Genomic DNA, 20,438 nt, shown 5'->3' with positions numbered 1-20,438 from the left:
CTGCAATACTACCACCATCAACTACACGCCAGCAAGCACTTTTCTGGCGCCGTTGCTACTGCTCATATATATTCATACCACCTGTATTTCACTATCTCTTCGCCGAACTAGTGCACCTATTAGGTGTGTTGGGGACACAAGAGACTTCTTGCTTTGTGGTTGCAGGGTTGCATGAGAGGGATATCTTTGACCTCTTCCTCCCTGAGTTCGATAAACCTTGGGTGATCCACTTAAGGGAAAACTTGCTGCTGTTCTACAAACCTCTGCTCTTGGAGGCCCAACACTGTCCACAGGAAAAGGAGGGGGAAGTAGACATCAAGCTATTTTCTGGCGCCGTTGCCGGGGAGGAAAGGTAAAAGGCACTCATACTTCGGTCCCAGGTTAAGTACTTTTCTGGCGCCATTGTGTTTGTGCTCGAAGCTATTTCCTTTAGATCCTGCAATTGCATCTTTTGTTTCTTGTTTTACACTAGTAAGGCATAATGGAAAACATCTGTGAGCTTTTTATTCTATTTCCTGAGTCAAGACATGAATGGTTTAATGCGAAAATTAAAAAACCTATGGAATCTTATTTGCATGCTAGTAGCAATGATATTAGTATGAACGCTTTGAACACCATTGTTGATAATGATATAGAAAGTTCTAAGCTTGGGGAAGCTGGTTTTCATGATCTTTTTAGTCCCCCAAGCATTGAGGAGAAAATTTTCTTTGATGATACTTTGCCTCCCATATATGATGATTATAATGATAGTGGTCTTTTGTTGCCACCTACTATGGAGAGTAATTTTTATGATGATTATACGATGCCTCCAACACTTGATGAGAATAATAATGATAGCTACTTTGTTGAATTTGCTCCCACTACAACTAATAAAATTGATTATGCCTATGTGGAGAGTAATAACTTTATGCATGAGACTCATGATAAGAATGCTTTATGTGATAGTTATATTGTTGAGTTTGCTCATGATACTACTGAAAGTTATTATGAGAGAGGAAAATATGGTTGTAGAAATTTTCATGTTACTAAAATACCTCTCTATGTGCTGAAATTTTTGAAGCTACACTTGTTTTATCTTCCTATGCTTGTTACTTTGCTCTTCATGAACTTGTTTATTTACAAGATTCCTATGCATAGGAAGCATGTTAGACTTAAATGTGTTTTGAATTTGCCTCTTGATGCTCTCTTTTGCTTCAACTACTATTTCTTGCGAGTGCATCATTAAAACTGCTGAGCCCATCTTAATGGCTATAAACAAAGAACTTCTTGGGAGATAACCCATGTGTTATTTTGCTACAGTACTTTGTTTTATATTTGTGTCTTGGAAGTTGTTTACTACTGTAGCAACCTCTCCTTATCTTAGTTTTGTGTTTTGTTGTGCCAAGTAAAGTCTTTGATAGTAAAGTCAATACTAGATTTGGATTACTGCGCAGAAACTGTTTTCTTGCTGTCACGAATATGGGCCTAATTCTCTGTAGGTAACTCAGAAAATTATGCCAATTTACGTGAGTGATCCTCAGATATGTACGCAACTTTCATTCAATTTGAGCATTTTCATCTGAGCAATTCTGGTGCCATTTTAAAATTCGTCTTTACGGACTGTTCTGTTTTGACAGATTCTGCCTTTTATTTCGCATTGCTTCTTTCGCTGTGTTGGGTGGATTTCTTTGTTCCATTACCTTCCAGTAGCTTTGAGCAATGTCCAGAAGTGTTAAGAATGATTGTGTCACCTCTGAACATGTGAGTTTTTGATTATGCACTAACCCTCTAATGAGTTTGTTTCGAGTTTGGTGTGAAGGAAGTTTTCAAGGGTCAAGAGAGGAGGATGATATACTATGATCAAGAAGAGTGAAAGCTCTAAGCTTGGGGATGCCCCCGTGGTTCACCCCTGCATATATCAAGAAGACTCAAGCGTCTAAGCTTGGGGATGCCCAAGGCATCCCCTTCTTCATCGACAACATTATCAGGTTCCTCCCTTGAAACTATATTTTTATTCAGTCACATCTTATGTACTTTACTTGGAGCGTCTGTTTGTTTTTGTTTTTGTTTGTGTTTGAATAAATTGGATTACATCATGCTTGTGTGGGAGAGAGACACGCTCCGCTGTAGCATATGGACAAGTATGTCCTTAGGCTCTACTCATATTATTCATGGCGAAGTTTCTTCTTCGTTAAATTGTTATATGGTTGGAATTGGAAAATGATACATGTAGTAATTGCTATAAATGTCTTGGGTAATGTGATACTTGGCAATTGTTGTGCTCATGTTTAAGCTCTTGCATCATATGCTTTGCACCCATTAATGAAGAAATACATAGAGCATGCTAAAATTTGGTTTGCATATTTGGTTTCTCTAAGGTCTAGATAATTTCTAGTATTGAGTTTGAACAACAAGGAAGACGATGTAGATTCTTATAATGTTTGTAATATGTCTTTTATGTGAGTTTTGCTGCACCGGTTCATCCTTGTGTTTGTTTCAAATAACCTTGCTAGCCTAAACCTTGTATCGAGAGGGAATACTTCTCATGCATCCAAAATACTTGAGCCAACCACTATGCCATTTGTGTCCACCATACCTACCTACTACATGGTATTTTCCGCCATTCCAAAGTAAATTGCTTGAGTGCTACCTTTAAAATTCCATCATTCACCTTTGCAATATATAGCTCATGGGACAAATAGCTTAAAAACTATTGTGGTATTGAATATGTAATTATGCACTTTATCTCTTATTAAGCTGCTTGTTGTGCGATAACCATGTTTCTGGGGACGCCATCAACTATTCTTTGTTGAATATCATGTGAGTTGCTATGCATGTCCGTCTTGTTTGAAGTAAGAGCGATCTACCACCTTATGGTTAAGCATGCATATTGTTAGAGAAGAACATTGGGCCGCTAACTAAAGCCATGATCCATGGTGGAAGTTTCAGTTTTGGACATATATCCTCAATCTCAAATGAGAAAATTATTAATTGTTGTTACATGCTTATGCATAAAAGAGGAGTCCATTATCTGTTGTCTATGTTGTCCCGGTATGGATGTCTAAGTTGAGAATAATCAATAGAGAAATCCAATGCGAGCTTTCTCCTTAGACCTTTGTACAGGCGGCATAGAGGTACCCCTTTGTGACACTTGGTTAAAACATGTGCATTGTGATGATCCGGTAGTCCAAGCTAATTAGGACAAGGTGCGGGCACTATTAGTATACTATGCATGAGGCTTGCAACTTGTAAGATATAATTTACATGATACATATGCTTTATTACTACCGTTGACAAAATTGTTTCATGTTTTCAAAATCAAAGCTCTAGCACAAATATAGCAATCGATGCTTTTCCTCTATGAGGACCATTCTTTTACTTTCATTGTTGAGTCAGTTCACCTATTTCTCTCTACCTCAAGAAGCAAACACTTGTGTGAACTGTGCATTGATTCCTACATATTTGCATATTGCACTTGTTATATTACTCTATGTTGACAATTATCCATGAGATATACATGTTACAAGTTGAAAGCAACCGCTGAAACTTCATCTTCCTTTGTGTTGCTTCAATGTCTTTACTTTGAATTATTGCTTTATGAGTTAACTCTTATGCAAGACTTATTGATGCTTGTCTTGAAGTGCTATTCATGAAAAGTCTTTGCTTTATGATTCACTTGTTTACTCATGTCATATGCATTGTTTTGATCGCTGCATTCACTACATATGCTTTACAAATAGTATGATCAAGGTTATGATGGCATGTCACTCCAGAAATTATCTGTGTTATCGTTTTACCTGCTCGGGACGAGCAGAACTAAGCTTGGGGATGCTGATACGTCTCCGACGTATCGATAATTTCTTATGTTCCATGCCACATTATTGATGTTATCTACATGTTTTATGCACACTTTATGTCATATTCGTGCATTTTCTAGAACTAACCTATTAACAAGATGCCGAAGTGCCGTTCTGTTTCTGCTGTTTTTGGTTTCAGAAATCCTAGTAACGAAATATTCTCGGAATCGGACGAAATCAACGCCCAAGTTCCTATTTTCACCGGAAGCATCCAGAACACCCGGGAAGGACCAGAGGGGGGGCACTGGGCCCCCAGACCATAGGCCGGCGCGGCCCAGGCCCTGGCCGCGCCACCCTATGGTGTGGGCACCCCTTCGACCCTCTGGCGCCGCCTCTTCGCCTATTTAAAGCCTCCGTCGCGAAAACCCTGATGCGTTCGACGAAACCCACAGAAACCTTCCAGAGCCGCCGCCATCGCGAGGCCAAGATCTGGGGGACAGGAGTCTCTGTTCTGGCACGCTGCCGGAGCGGGGAAGTGCCCCCGGAAGGCTTCTCCATCGACACCGCTGCCATCTCCACCGCCATCTTCATCACCGCTGCTGCTCCCATGAGGAGGGAGTAGTTCTCCATCGAGGCTCGGGGCTGTACCGGTAGCTATGTGGTTCATCTCTCTTCCATGTACCTCAATACAATAATCTCATGAGCTGCTTTACATGATTGAGATTCATATGAGTTTTGTATCACTACTATCTATGTGCTACTCTAGCAATGTTATTAAAGTAGTCCTATTCCTCCTGCACGTGTGTAAAGGTGACAGTGTGTGCACCGTGTTAGTACTTGGTTTATGCTATGATCATGATCTCTTGTAGATTGCGAAGTTAACTATTGCTATGATAATATTGATGTGATCTATTCCTCCTACATATGCATGAAGGTGACAGTGTGCATGCTATGCTAGTACTTGGTTTAGTCTTTTGATCTATCTTACACTAAAGGTTACTAAAATATGAGCATTATTGTGGAGCTTGTTAACTCCGGCATTGAGGGTTCGTGTAATCCTACGCAATGTGTTCATCATCCAACAAGAGTGTAGAGTATGCATTTATCTATTCTGTTATGTGATCAATGTTGAGAGTGTCCACTAGTGAAAGTGTAATCCCTAGGCCTTGTTCCTAAATACTGCTATCGCTGCTTGTTTACTGTTTTACTGCGTTACTACTGCTGCAATACTACCACCATCAACTACACGCCAGCAAGCACTTTTCTGGCGCCGTTGCTACTGCTCATATATATTCATACCACCTGTATTTCACTATCTCTTCGCCGAACTAGTGCACCTATTAGGTGTGTTGGGGACACAAGAGACTTCTTGCTTTGTGGTTGCAGGGTTGCATGAGAGGGATATCTTTGACCTCTTCCTCCCTGAGTTCGATAAACCTTGGGTGATCCACTTAAGGGAAAACTTGCTGCTGTTCTACAAACCTCTGCTCTTGGAGGCCCAACACTGTCCACAGGAAAAGGAGGGGGAAGTAGACATCAGTTGGCTCAACGATTATGGATGCATGAGAAGTATTCCCTCTCGATACAAGGTTTAGGCTAGCAAGGTTATTTGAAACAAACACAAGGATGAAGGGGTGCAGCAAAACTCACATAAAAGACATATTGTAAACATTATAAGATTCTACACCATCTTCCTTGTTGTTCAAACTCAATACTAGAAATTATCTAGACCTTAGAGAGACCAATTATGCAAACCAAATTTTAGCAAGCTCTATGTATTTCTTCATTAATAGGTGCAAAGTATATGATGCAAGAGCTTAAACATGAGCACAACAATTGCCAAGTATCACATTATCCAAGATATTATACCAATTACCACATATATCATTTTCCAATTCCAACCATATAACAATTTAACGAAGAAGATTCAACCTTCGCCATGAATACTATGAGTAAAGCCTAAGGACATATTTGTCCATATGCAACAGCGGAGCGTGTCTCTCTCCCACACAATGAATGCTAGGATCCATTTTATTCAAATAAAACAAAAACAAAAACAAACAGATGCTCCAAGCAAAGTACATAAGATGTGATGGAATAAAAATATAGTTTCAGGGGAGGAACCTGATAATGTTGTCGATGAAGAAGGGGATGCCTTGGGCATCCCCAAGCTTAGACGCTTGAGTCTTCTTGATATATGCAGGGGTGAACCACCGGGGCATCCCCAAGCTTAGAGCTTTCACTCTCCTTGATCATAGTGTATATCATCCTCCTCTCTTGATCCTTGAAAACTTCCTCCACACCAAACTCAAAACAAACTCATTAGAGGGTTAGTGCATAATCAAAATTCACATATTCAGAGGTGACACAATCATTCTTTATACTTCTGGACATTGCACAAAGCTACTGAAAGTCAATGGAATCGAAAAATCCATCAAGCATGACAAAACAGGCAATGCAAAATAAAAGGTAGAATCTGTCAAAACAGAACAGTTCGTAAAGACGTATTTTTAACAGGCACCAGACTTGCTCAGATGAGAAAACTTAAAACTAATGAAAGTTGCGTACATATCTGAGGATCACTCACGTAAATTGGCATAATTTTCTGAGTTACCTACAGAGAATTTTACCCAGATTCGTGACAGCAAAGAAAACTGTTTCTGCGCAGTAATCCAAATCTAGTATCATACTTCTATTAGAGACTTTACTTGGTACAACAATGCAATAAAACTAAGATAAGGAGAGGTTGCTACAGTAGTAAACAACTTCCAAGACTGAAATATAAAACAAAAATACTGTAGTAAAAACATGGGTTGTCTCCCATAAGCGCTTTTCTTTAACGCCTTTCAGCTAGGCGCAGAAAGTGTGTATCAAGTATTATCGAAAGATGGAGCATCTACAGCGGGGTGTGGAGTTTTCTCAACCATGCATAGTATTTTGGATACATAGGTTTCAGCGGCTCCCTTTTCATTAGTCTTGGGCTTGCTACTCTCATCAAACAAATTTTCAGGAACAAGCCAAGCATAATTATCATCTAGAGCTTCATGCATCGCTAGGAGCTTACATGGTATTGGTGCTTTAATCTCCCCACCATCATTAACATTATTAGTGTACTTAATTCTATCCATATCCATCTTTTCAAGTGTTCTTTTAAAATCGGTGATCATACCAAGCCTATCATGCTTACTAAAAACTTTTCTAGCTTCTTTGGCTACATCCTCAAATTCTTGCACTAGGACTTTTAAAACAAAATCTCTCTTCTCTCCCCTCTCCATATCAGAAAGTGTAAGAAACATGTGTTGTATCATGGGGTTGAGACTAATAAATCTAGTTTCCATCATGCGTACCAAACAAACAGAGGCATCTTCATAGGTAGGGACAGCTCTTGCAAGGGGTATATCTTTAAGATCTTCATGCATACTAACATGGGTGAAAAATTCTTCTATATTATCTCTCCCAATTATAGACCCTTGTCCTACCGGTATATCTTTTTCAGTAAAATTAAAAGGAAACATGATGAAATAAGTAAAGCAGATGCAAGTAACTAATTTTTTTTTTTGTGTTTTTAATATAGCAAACAAGATAGTAAATAAAGTAAAACTAGCAACTAATTTTTTTGTGTTTTGATTTAGTGCAGCAAACAAAGTAGTAAATAAAATAAAGCAAGACAAAAACAAAGTAAAGAGATTGCGATGTGAAGACTCCCCTTGCAGCGTGTCTTGATCTCCCCGGCAACAGCGCCAGAAAATATGCTGCTGGCGCGTAGTTGACGTGGGAGTTAGAAATCTTTGTGGTGTAGCTTTTCTTCAGTTCCCCGGCAACGGCGCCAGAAAATATGCTTGATAGCGTGTATACACACGTCCGTTGGGAACCCCAAGAGGAAGGTGTGATGCGTACAGCAGCAAGTTTTCCCTCAGTAAGAAACCAAGGTTTATCGAACCAGTAGGAGCCAAGAAGCACGTTGAAGGTTGATGGCGGCGAGATGTAGTGCAGCGCATGATGTCTACGGGAGCTTCTATTCTTGTAGACAGTGTTGGGCCTCCAAGAGCAGAGGTTTGTAGAACAGCAGCAAGTTTCCCTTAAGTGGATCACCCAAGGTTTATCGAACTCAGGGAGGAAGAGGTCAAAGATATCCCTCTCATGCAACCCTGCAACCACAAAGCAAGAAGTCTCTTGTGTCCCCAACACACCTAATAGGTGCACTAGTTCGGCGAAGAGATAGTGAAATACAGGTGGTATGAATATATATGAGCAGTAGTAACAGTGCCAGAAAAGTGTTTGCTGGCGTGTAGTAAGTAAAGATGCAGCAGAACAGTAAACAAGCAGCGATAGCAGTATTGGAAACAAGGCCTAGGGATCGTACTTTCACTAGTGGACACTCTCAACATGGATCACATAATAAAACCACTCTACACTCTCTTGTTGGATGATGAACACCGCTATTTGTGTAGTGCTACAAGAGCACCTCAATGCCGGAGTTAACAAGCTCCACAACATTCGATATTCATGTTTAAATAACCTTAGAGTGCATGATAGATCAACACAACTATACCAAGTACTAACATAGCATGCACACTGTCACCTTCATACTATGAGAGGAGGAATAGATCACATTAATACCATCATAGTAATAGTTAACTTCATAATCTACAAGAGATCATAATCATAAACTACGCCAAGTACTACATGATGCACACACTGTCACCATTACATCATGGAGGAGGAATAGAGTACTTTAATAACTTCACTAGAGTAGCACATAGATGAATAGTGATACAAAACACATTGCAATCATAAAGGGGTATAAATAAGCACTTCACTATGCCATTCATAACAGTGAATAAGTATTCTGTGAAATATACCCTAAGAGACCCACACGGTGCACGCAATGTCACCTTTACACACGTGGGACAAGGAGTCTCCGGAGATCACATAAGTAAAATTCACTTGACTAGCATAACGACATCTAGATTACAATCATCATCATATGGATCTCAATCATGTAAGGCAGCTCATGAGATCATTGTATTGAAGTACATAGGGAGAGAGATTAACCACATAGCTACCGGTACAGCCTTTAGCCTTGATGGAGAACTACTCCCTCCTCATGGGAGACAGTAGCGTTGATGAAGATGGCGGTGGAGATGGCAGCGGTGTCGATGGAGAAGCCTTCCGGGGGCACTTCCCCGTCCCGACGGCGTGCCGGAACAGAGACTCCTGTCCCCCAGATCTTGGCTTCGCGATGGCGGCGGCTCTGGAAGGTTTTTGCGGGTTTCGTCAATCGTGATAGGGTTTTCACGACGGAGGCTTTAAGTAGGCGGAAGGGCAAGGTCGGTGGAGTCACAGAGGGCCCACACAGTAGGGGGGCGCGCCCCCCCTGGTGGCCGCGCCGCCTTGTGGGGTGGGGCCCCCCTGGCCCCCCTCTGACCCTCCTTCGGTGCTCTGGAAGCTTCCGGGAAAATTAGGGTTCTGGGCGTTGATTTCGTCCGATTCCGAGAATATTTCCTTACTAGGATTTCTGAAACCAAAAACAGCAGAAAACAGCAACTGGCCCTTCGGCATCTCGTCAATAGGTTAGTTTCGGAAAACGCATAAAAATGACATAAAGTATGCATAAAACATGTAGGTATCATCAATAATGTGGCATGGAACATAAGAAATTATCGATACGTCGGAGACGTATCAGCATCCCCAAGCTTAGTTTCTGCTCGTCCCGAGCAGGTAAACGATAACAAAGATAATTTCTGGAGTGACATGCCATCATAACCTTGATCATACTATTGTAAGCACATGTAATGAATGCAGCGATCCAAACAATGGTAAATGACATGAGTAAACAAATGAATCATAAAACAAAGACTTTTCATGAATAGTACTTCAAGACAAGCATCAATAAGTCTTGCACAAGAGTTAACTCATAAAGCAATAATTCAAAGTAAAGGTATTGAAGCAACACAAAGGAAGATGAAGCTTTAGCGGTTGCTTTCAACTTGTAACATGTATATCTCATGGATAGTTGTCAATGTAAAGTAATATAACAAGTGCAATATGCAAGTATGTAGGAATCAATGCACAGTTCACACAAGTGTTTGCTTCTTGAGGTGGAGAGAGATAGGTGAACTGACTCAACATAAAAGTAAAAGAAAGGTCCTTCAAAGAGGAAAGCATCGATTGCTATATTTGTGCTAGAGCTTTGGTTTTGAAAACAAGAAACAATTTTGTCAACGGTAGTAATAAAGCATATGTGTTATGTAAATTATATCCTAGAAGTTGCAAGCCTCATGCATAGTATACTAATAGTGCCCGCACCTTGTCCTAATTAGCTCGGATTACCTGGATTATCATCGCAATGCACATGTTTTAACCAAGTGTCACAAAGGGGTACCTCTATGCCGCCTGTACAAAGGTCTAAGGAGAAAGCTCGCATTGGATTTCTCGCTTTTGATTATTCTCAACTTAGACATCCATACCGGGACAACATAGACAACAGATAATGGACTCCTCTTTTATGCATAAGCATGTAACAACAATTAGTGTTCTCATATGAGATTGAGGATATTTGTCCAAAACTGAAACTTCCACCATGGATCATGGCTTTAGTTAGCGGCCCAATGTTCTTCTCTAACAGTATGCATGCTCTAACCATTAAATGAGTGGTAAATTGCCCTTACTTCAGACAAGACGAACATGCATAGCAACTCACATGATATTTAACAAAGAAATAGTTGATGGCGTCCCCAGGAACATGGTTATCGCACAACAAGCAACTTAATAAGAGATAAAGTGCATAAGTACATATTCAATACCACAATAGTTTTTAAGCTATTTGTCCCATGAGCTATATATTGTAAAGGTAAATAATGGAAATTTTAAAGGTAGCACGCAAGCAATTTACTTTGGAATGGCGGAGAAATACCATGTGGTAGGTAGGTATGGTGGACACAAATGGCATAGTGGTTGGCTCAAGGATTTTGGATGCATGAGAAGTATTCCCTCTCAATACAAGGTTTAGGATAGCAAGGTTATTTGAAGCAAACACAAGGCTGAAGCGGTGCAGCAAAACTCACATAAAGACATATTGTAAACATTATAAGACTCTATACCGTCTTCCTTGTTGTTCAAACTCAATACTAGAAATTATCTAGACCTTAGAGAAACCAAACATGCAAACCAAATTTTAGCATGCTCTATGTATTTCTTCATTAATAGGTGCAAAGTATATGATGCAAGAACTTAAATATGAGCACAACAATTGCCAAGTATCACATTATTCAAGATATTATACCAATTACCACATATATCATTTTCTGATTCCAACCATATAACAATTTAACGAAGAAGAAACTTTCGCCATGAATACTATGAGTAAAGCCTAAGGACATATTTGTCCATATGCAACAGCGGAGCGTGTCTCTCTCCCACACAATGAATGCTAGGATCCATTTTATTCAAACAAAACAAAAACAAAAACAAACCGACGCTCCAAGCAAAGTACATAAGATGTGATGGAATAAAAATATAGTTTCAAGAGAAGGAACCTGATAATTTGTCGATGAAGAAGGGGATGCCTTGGGCATCCCCAAGCTTAGATGCTTGAGTCTTGTTGAAATATGCAGGGATGAACCACCGGGGCATCCCCAAGCTTAGAGCTTTCACTCTCCTTGATCATATTGTATCATCCTCCTCTCTTGATCCTTGAAAACTTCCTCCACACCAAACTCAAAACAACTCATTAGAGGGTTAGTGCATAATCAAAATTCACTTGTTTAGAGGTGACACAATCATTCTTAACACTTTTGGACATTGCCCAAAGCTACTGGAAGTCAACGGAATAAAGAAATCCATCCAACATAGCAAAAGAGGCAATGTGAAATAAAAGGCAGAATCTGTCAAAACAGAACAGTTCGTAAAGACGAATTTTATTGAGGCACCAGACTTGCTCAAATGAAAATGCTCAAATTGAATGAAAGTTGCGTACATATCTGAGGATCACTCACGTAAATTGGCATAATTTTATGAGTTACCTACAGAGAATTAGGCCCAGATTCGTGACAGCAAGAAATCTGTTTCTGCGCAGTAATCTAAATCTAGTATGAACCTTACTATCAAAGACTTTACTTGGCACAACAATGCAACAAAACTAAGATAAGGAGAGGTTTCTACAGTAGTAACAACTTCCAAGACACAAATATAAAACAAAATTACTGTAGCAAAATAAACACATGGGTTATCTCCCAAGAAGTTCTTTCTTTATAGCCATTAAGATGGGCTCAGCAGTTTTAATGATGCACTCGCAAGAAATAGTAGTTGAAGCAAAAGAGAGCATCAAGAGGCATATTCAAAACACATTTAAGTCTAACATGCTTCCTATGCATAGGAATTTTGTAAATAAACAAGTTCATGAAGAGCAAAGTAACAAGCATAGGAAGATAAAACAAGTGTAGCTTCAAAAATTTCAGCACATAGAGAGGTGTTTTAGTAACATGAAAATTTCTACAACCATATTTTCCTCTCTCATAATAACTTTCAGTAGTATCATGAGCAAACTCAATAATATAACTATCACATAAAGCATTCTTATCATGAGTCTCATGCATAAAATTATTACTCTCCACATAAGCATAATCAATTTTATTAGTTGTAGTGGGAGCAAATTCAACAAAGAAGCTATCATTATTATTCTCATCATCAAATATATGAGGCATATTGTAATCAAAATCAAATTTATCCTCCATAACAGGCGGTACCAAAAGACTACTATCATTATAATCATCATAAATAGGAGGTAAAGTATCATCAAAGTAAATTTTCTCCTCAATGCCCGGGGGACTAAAAAGATCATGCTCATCAAAACCAGCTTCCCCAAGCTTAGAATTTTCCATAGCATTAGCAACAATAGTGTTCAATGTGTTCATGCTAATATGTTCCATGGGTTTTTTAATTTTCGGATCAAACCATCCATGTCTTAAATCAGGAAATAGAATAAGAAGCTCATTGTTGTCCATTATGCCTTACTAGTGTAAACAAGAAACAAAAAGATGCAATTGCAGGATCTAAAGGAAATAGCTTCGAGCACAAACACAACGGCGCCAGAAAAGTACTTATTACCTGGGACCGGAGTATGAGTGCCTTTTACCTTTCCTCCCCGACAACGGCGCTAGAAAAGTGCTTGATGTCTACGGGAGCTTCTATTCTTGTAGACAGTGTTGGGCCTCCAAGAGCAGAGGTTTGTAGAACAGCAGCAAGTTTCCCTTAAGTGGATCACCCAAGGTTTATCGAACTCAGGGAGTAAGAGGTCAAAGATATCCCTCTCATGCAACCCTGCAACCACAAAGCAAGAAGTCTCTTGTGTCCCCAACACACCTAATAGGTGCACTAGTTCGGCGAAGAGATAGTGAAATACAGGTGGTATGAATATATATGAGCAGTAGTAACAGTGCCAGAAAAGTGTTTGCTGGCGTGTAGTAAGTAAAGATGCAGCAGAACAGTAAACAAGCAGCGATAGCAGTATTGGAAACAAGGCCTAGGGATCGTACTTTCACTAGTGGACACTCTCAACATGGATCACATAATAAAACCACTCTACACTCTCTTGTTGGATGATGAACACCGCTATTTGTGTAGTGCTACAAGAGCACCTCAATGCCGGAGTTAACAAGCTCCACAACATTCGATATTCATGTTTAAATAACCTTAGAGTGCATGATAGATCAACACAACTATACCAAGTACTAACATAGCATGCACACTGTCACCTTCATACTATGAGAGGAGGAATAGATCACATTAATACCATCATAGTAATAGTTAACTTCATAATCTACAAGAGATCATAATCATAAACTACGCCAAGTACTACATGATGCACACACTGTCACCATTACATCATGGAGGAGGAATAGAGTACTTTAATAACTTCACTAGAGTAGCACATAGATGAATAGTGATACAAAACACATTGCAATCATAAAGGGATATAAATAAGCACTTCACTATGCCATTCATAACAGTGAATAAGTATTCTGTGAAATATAGCCTAAGAGACCCACACGGTGCACGCACTGTCACCTTTACACACGTGGGACAAGGAGTCTCCGGAGATCACATAAGTAAAATTCACTTGACTAGCATAACGACATCTAGATTACAATCATCATCATATGGATCTCAATCATGTAAGGCAGCTCATGAGATCATTGTATTGAAGTACATAGGGAGAGAGATTAACCACATAGCTACCGGTACAGCCTTTAGCCTTGATGGAGAACTACTCCCTCCTCATGGGAGACAGTAGCGTTGATGAAGATGGCGGTGGAGATGGCAGCGGTGTCGATGGAGAAGCCTTCCGGGGGCACTTCCCCGTCCCGGCGGCGTGCCGGAACAGAGACTCCTGTCCCCCAGATCTTGGCTTCGCGATGGCGGCGGCTCTGGAAGGTTTTTGCGGGTTTCGTCAATCGTGATAGGGTTTTCACGACGGAGGCTTTAAGTAGGCGGAAGGGCAAGGTCGGTGGAGTCACAGGGGGCCCACACAGTAGGGGGCGCCCCCCTGGTGGCCGCGCCGCTTTGTGGGGTGGGGCCCCCCTGGCCCCCCTCTGACCCTCCTTCGGTGCTCTGGAAGCTTCCGGGAAAAATAGGGTTCTGGGCGTTGATTTCGTCCGATTCCGAGAATATTTCCTTACTAGGATTTCTGAAACCAAAAATAGCAGAAAACAGCAACTGGCCCTTCGGCATCTCGTCAATAGGTTAGTTCCGGAAAATGCATAAAAATGACATAAAGTATGCATAAAACATGTAGGTATCATCAATAATGTGGCATGGAACATAAGAAATTATCGATACGTCGGAGACGTATCAGCGCAACACCAGGGATTCCGGCGCCAACGTGGAACCTGCACAACACAACCAAAGTACTTTGCTCCAACGAAACAGTGAGGTTGTCAATCTCACCGGCTTGCTGTAACAAAGGATTAGATGTATAGTGTGGATGATGATTGTTTGCAGAAAACAGTAGAACAAGTATTGCAGTAGATTGTATTCGATGTAAAAGAATGGACCGGGGTCCACAGTTCACTAGAGGTGTCTCTCCCATAAGATAAATAGCATGTTGGGTGAACAAATTACAGTTGGGCAATTGACAAATAAAGAGAGCATGACAATGCACATACATGATATGATGAATATTGTGAGATTCAATTGGGCATTACGACAAAGTACATAGACCGCTATCCAGCATGCATCTATGCCTAAAAAGTCCACCTTCAGGTTATCATCCGAACCCCTTCCAGTATTAAGTTGCAAACAACAGACAATTGCATTAAGTATGGTGCGTAATGTAATCAATAACTACATCCTCGGACATAGCATCAATGTTTTATCCCTAGTGGCAACAACACATCCACAACCTTAGAACTTTCATCACACTTGTCCCAGATTTAATGGAGGCATGAACCCACTATCGAGCATAAATACTCCCTCTTGGAGTTAAGAGTAAAAACTTGGCCAGAGCCTCTACTAATAACGGAGAGCATGCAAGATCATAAACAACACATAGGTAATAGATTGATAATCAACATAACATAGTATTCTCTATCCATCGGATCCCAACAAACGCACATGTAGCTTTACAGATAGATGATCTTGATCATGATAGGTAGCTCACAAGATCCGACAATGAAGCACAATGAGGAGAAGACAACCATCTAGCTACTGCTATGGACCCATAGTCCAGGGGTGAACTACTCACTCATCAATCCGGAGGCGACCATGGCGGTGAAGAGTCCTCCGGGAGATGATTCCCCTCTCCGGCAGGGTGCCGGAGGCGATCTCCTGAATCCCCCGAGATGGGATTGGCGGCGGCGGCGTCTCTGGAAGGTTTTCCGTATCGTGGCTCTCGGTACTGGGGGTTTCGCGACGAAGGCTTTAAGTAGGCGGAAGGGCAACGCGGGGGGCCACACGAGGGCCCCACACGCTAGGCCGGCGCGGCCAAGGGCCAGGCCGCGCCGCCCTGTTGTGTCGGCGCCTCGTGGCCCCAATTCCTTTCCCCCTCGGTCTTCTGGAAGCTTCGTGTGAAAATAGGCCCCTGGGCGTTGATTTCGTCCAATTCCGAGAATATTTCCTTACTAGGATTTCTGAAACCAAAAACAGCAGAAAACAGCAACTGGCTCTTCGGCATCTCGTTAATAGGTTAGTGCCAGAAAATGCATAATAATGACATATAATGTGTATAAAACATGTGAGTATCATCATAAAAGTAGCATGGAACATAAGAAATTATAGATACGTTTGAGACATATCACCACCAAAAACCCTAATTCGGGGGACAGAAGTCTCTGTTTCTGCACCCTGCCGGGACGGAGAATTGCTCCCGGAGCCATCTCCATCGACTCCATCGCCATCTTCATCGCCGTTTCTGTCTCCCATGATGAGGAGGGAGTAGTTCTCCCCCGAGGCTAAGTGCTCTACCGGTAGCTATGTGGTTCATCTCTCTCCCATGGTGTGATCTTTATGTGATCATGAGCTTTGTAATCTAGTTGAATATGTAGATGTTACTTTTGTCTATTATCCACTCTAGAGCTTACTTTAATATGAATTCCGGAGTCACTCTCCACGGTGTGATGGTGACAGTGTGCGCATCGTGTGTGATTCCTTTATGACGTTGTGGAGTTTGTTTACTCCGGCTTGAGGTGTGCTTTTGCAGCCCTACACAATGAATGGTGTTTGTTATCCAAACAAGAGAGTGTTTGAGAGTAGCATTTATTTATTCAATTATGTGATCATTTTTGAGAGTGTCCACTAGTGAAAGTATGATCCCTAGGTCTTGTTTCTAAGCATTGAAAACCGTTTCCAACAAGTTCTGCTACATGTTCGCTTGCTGCCATTTTTATTTCAGATTGCAATTACTACTTATAATCATCCATATTACTTGTATTTCACTATCTGTTCGCCGAACTAGTGCACCTATACATCTGACAAGTGTATTAGGTGTGTTGGGGACACAAGAGACTTCTTGTATCTTTGCAGGGTTGCTTGAGAGGGATATCTTTGACCTCTACCTCCCTGAGTTCGATAAACCTTGGGTGATTCACTTAAGGGAAACTTGCTGCTATTCTACAAACCTCTGCTCTTGGAGGCCCAACACTGTCTACAGGAATAGAAGCGTGCGTAGACATCAAGCTATTTTCTGGCGCCGTTGCCGGGGAGGTAAGGTAAAAGGTATTCACATCCTCCGACTACTAAGCTATTTCCTAGCACTGTTGTCGGTGTGTGAGTGCTCGAAGCTATTTCCTTTAGATTCTACAATTATATCTTTTTGTTTCTTGTTTTTATTCCACTATTTAGGCTTAATGGAAAACAACAAAAAAATTAGAGATCTTTATGAAATTTATATTGAATTAGGACATGATGCTTTTGAAGAGAAAATTAAAAAACCTATGGGAAGTTTGTCTACATAATAGTGGTAGTAATGTTATTAGTATAAATTTTTTGGACACCATTATTTTTAATGCTATGGAAAAACCCAAGCTTGGGGAAGGTAGTTTATATAAAAATAATCTTCTTTGCTCCTCGGCTTTGGATGAAGTATTTTGCCTTGATAATGCTTTGTCTCCAATATGTGGTAATTCGAATGATGCTTGTGATATTTTCAGTCCATCTACTATTAAGGATAAAATTCATTATGATTATTCTATGCCTCCAATTTATGATGATTATAATGATGGATGTGATAGTTTTACTCCCAATATTACTAATAAAATTGATTGTGCTTGTGTGGAGAGTAATGATACTTTTATGCTTGTGGATCATGATAAGAATGCTTTATGTGATAGCTATATTGTTGAGTTTATCAATGATACCACTGAAAATTATTATGAGAGAGGGAGACATGGTTTTATATATCTCAATAATATTAAGTCACCTCTCTTTTTGTTGAAAATTTTGAAGTTGCACTTGCTTTGTCTTTCTATGATAGTAGCTTCATGCTTCAATAATTTGTTTTCTTACAAGATTCGTTTGTATAGAAAGTGGGTTAGACTTAAATGTGTTTGGTATTTGCTTTTTGATGCTCTCTTATATTCAACTCTCATCTTTATAAGAGCATCATGAAAATTATCATGCCTAGCTAAAAGGCTTTAAAGAAAAGCGCTCTTAGGAGACAACCCATTGTTTTATTTCTGCAATTTTTGTTTTATTTTTGAGTCAAGGTACTGCCTACTACTGTAGCAATATCTTTGTATCTTTATTTTCTTGCATTGTTGTGCCAAGTAAAGTCTTTGATAGAAAGTTGATACTAGATTTGGATTTCTGCGTAGAAACAAATTTTTAGCTGTCACGAATTTGAGCTTTCTCTCTGTATAAAAATCTGAAAATTCTAAACAAAATTCATGAGTAATCCTCAGATATGTACACAACTTTCATTCAACTAGAGCTTTTCCATCTGAGCATGTTAAGTGCCTCGAAAAAATTCGTCTTCACGGACTGTTCTTTTTTGACAGATTCTGTCTCTTATTTCGCATTGCCTCTTTTACTGTTTTTGAGTGGATTTCTTTGCTCCATTAAATTTCAGTAGCCTTGGGTAATGTCCAGAAGTGCTGGGGATGATTGTGTCCTTGCTGAACATGTGATTTTTTTGTATTATGTAGTAACCCTCTAATGAGATTGCTTTGAGTTTGGTGTGAAGGAAGTTTTCAAGGATCAAGAGAGGAGGATCATACAATATGATCAAGAAGAGTGAAAAGCCTAAGCTTGGGGATGCCCCCGTGGGTCATCCCCATATATTTCAAGAAGACTCAAGCGTCTAAGCTTGGGGATGTCCAAGGCATCCCCTTCTTCATCGACAATTTATCAGGTCATCTCTAGTGAAACTATATTTTAATTCTGTCACATCTTATGCACTTTACTTGGAGCGTCTGTGTGCTTTTATTTTCGTTTTGTTATTTTCATTCTCTGAATAAATCGGATCCTAGCATGCTTGTGTGGGAGAGAGACACGCTCCGCTTTTTCATTTGAACACTTGTGTTCTTCGTTTTACTTTAATATTCATGGCGAAAGCTGAAAGCCTCATCATTTATTTTTCATGTTTATGGCGAAAGCTGAAAGCCTCAGCATTGATTGTTATTTGGTTGGAAACAGAAAATGATTCATGTGGTAGTTGGTATATTGTCTTGAATAATTTTATGCTTGGCAATTGTTTTGAGCTCTCAAGTAGATCATGTTTAAGCTTTTGCATCATGTAGTTTAAGCCTATTAGTGGAGAACTACCATAGAGATGGCTGAAATTTGGTTTGCATGATTGGTCTCTCTAATGTCTAGATATTTTCTGGTAAAAGTGTTTGAGTAACAAGGAAGACAGTGTAGAGTCTTATAATGCTTGCAATATGTTCTTATGTAAGTTTTGTTGTACCGGTTTATACTTGTGTTTGCTTTAAACAACCTTGCTAGCCAAAACCTTGTACTGAGAGGGAATACTTCTCATGCATCCAAAACCTTGAGCCAAAACCTATGCCATTTGTGTCCACCATAACTACCTACTATGTGGTATTTTTCTGCCATTCCAAGTAAATACTACATGTGCTACCTTTAAACAATTCAAAACTTTATTGCTCCTTATTTGTGTCAATGTTTTATAGCTCATGAGGAAGTATGTGGTGTTTTATCTTTCAATCTTGTTGGGCAGACTTTCACCAATGGACTAGTGGCATATACATCCGCTTATCCAATAATTTTGCAAAAAGAGCTGGCAACGGGGTGCCCAGCCCCAATTAATTAACTTTCGTTACTAATTCTCTTCACATGTTTTGCCCTGATTTATCAGTAAGGAACTTAATTTTGCAATAGACACTCCTCCATGGTATGTGAAATGTTGGAAGGCACCCGAGGATTCGGTTAGCCATGGCTTGTGAAAGCAAAAGGTTGGGAGGAGTGTCATCTATAAATAAAACTAAAATACATGTGTAAACAAAAGAGAAGAGGGATGATCTATAATTTCTTATGTTCCAACGTATCTATAATTTCTTATGTTCCATGCTAGTTTTATGACAATACTTACATATTTTATTCACACTTTATAATGTTTTTATGCATTTTCTGGGACTAACCTATTAACAAGATGCCACAATGCCAGTTTCTGTTTATTATGCCTGTTTATTGCAGAAAAGGCCCAAAAACCAAAGTGCTCGGAAAAATCCAGAAAAATTACAGAAATTCTATTTCGCCAGAAGACCCACGGAGCCAGAAGGGCTAGGCCAGAGGAGGCCTACGGCCTCCTCCCCATCCACTAGCGCGACCAGGAGGGGGCGGCGCCGCCCTATGGGGTGGGCCCCTCGGGCACCCCCTCGCGCCGCCCTTTCGCCTATATTAAGCTCCTGCCCTGAAAACCCTAAAGGGATTGACGATTTCTCGAGAAGAGTTCCGTAGCTCCGCCGCCACCAAAAACCCTAATTCGGGGGACAGAAGTCTCTGTTTCGGCACCCTGCCGGGATGGGGAATTGCCCCCGGAGCCATCTCCATCGACTCCATCGCCATCTTCATCGCCGTTGCTGTCTCCCATGATGAGGAGGGAGTAGTTCTCCCCGAGGCTGAGGGTTCTACCGGTAGCTATGTGGTTCATCTCTCTCTCCCATGGTGTGATCTTTACGTGATCATGAGCTTTGTAATCTAGTTGAA

This window comes from Lolium perenne, chromosome 3 (assembly GCF_019359855.2).
Source record: "Lolium perenne isolate Kyuss_39 chromosome 3, Kyuss_2.0, whole genome shotgun sequence".
Lineage (NCBI taxonomy): Eukaryota > Viridiplantae > Streptophyta > Magnoliopsida > Poales > Poaceae > Lolium > Lolium perenne.
Note: the sequence above shows the minus strand (reverse complement) of the source record.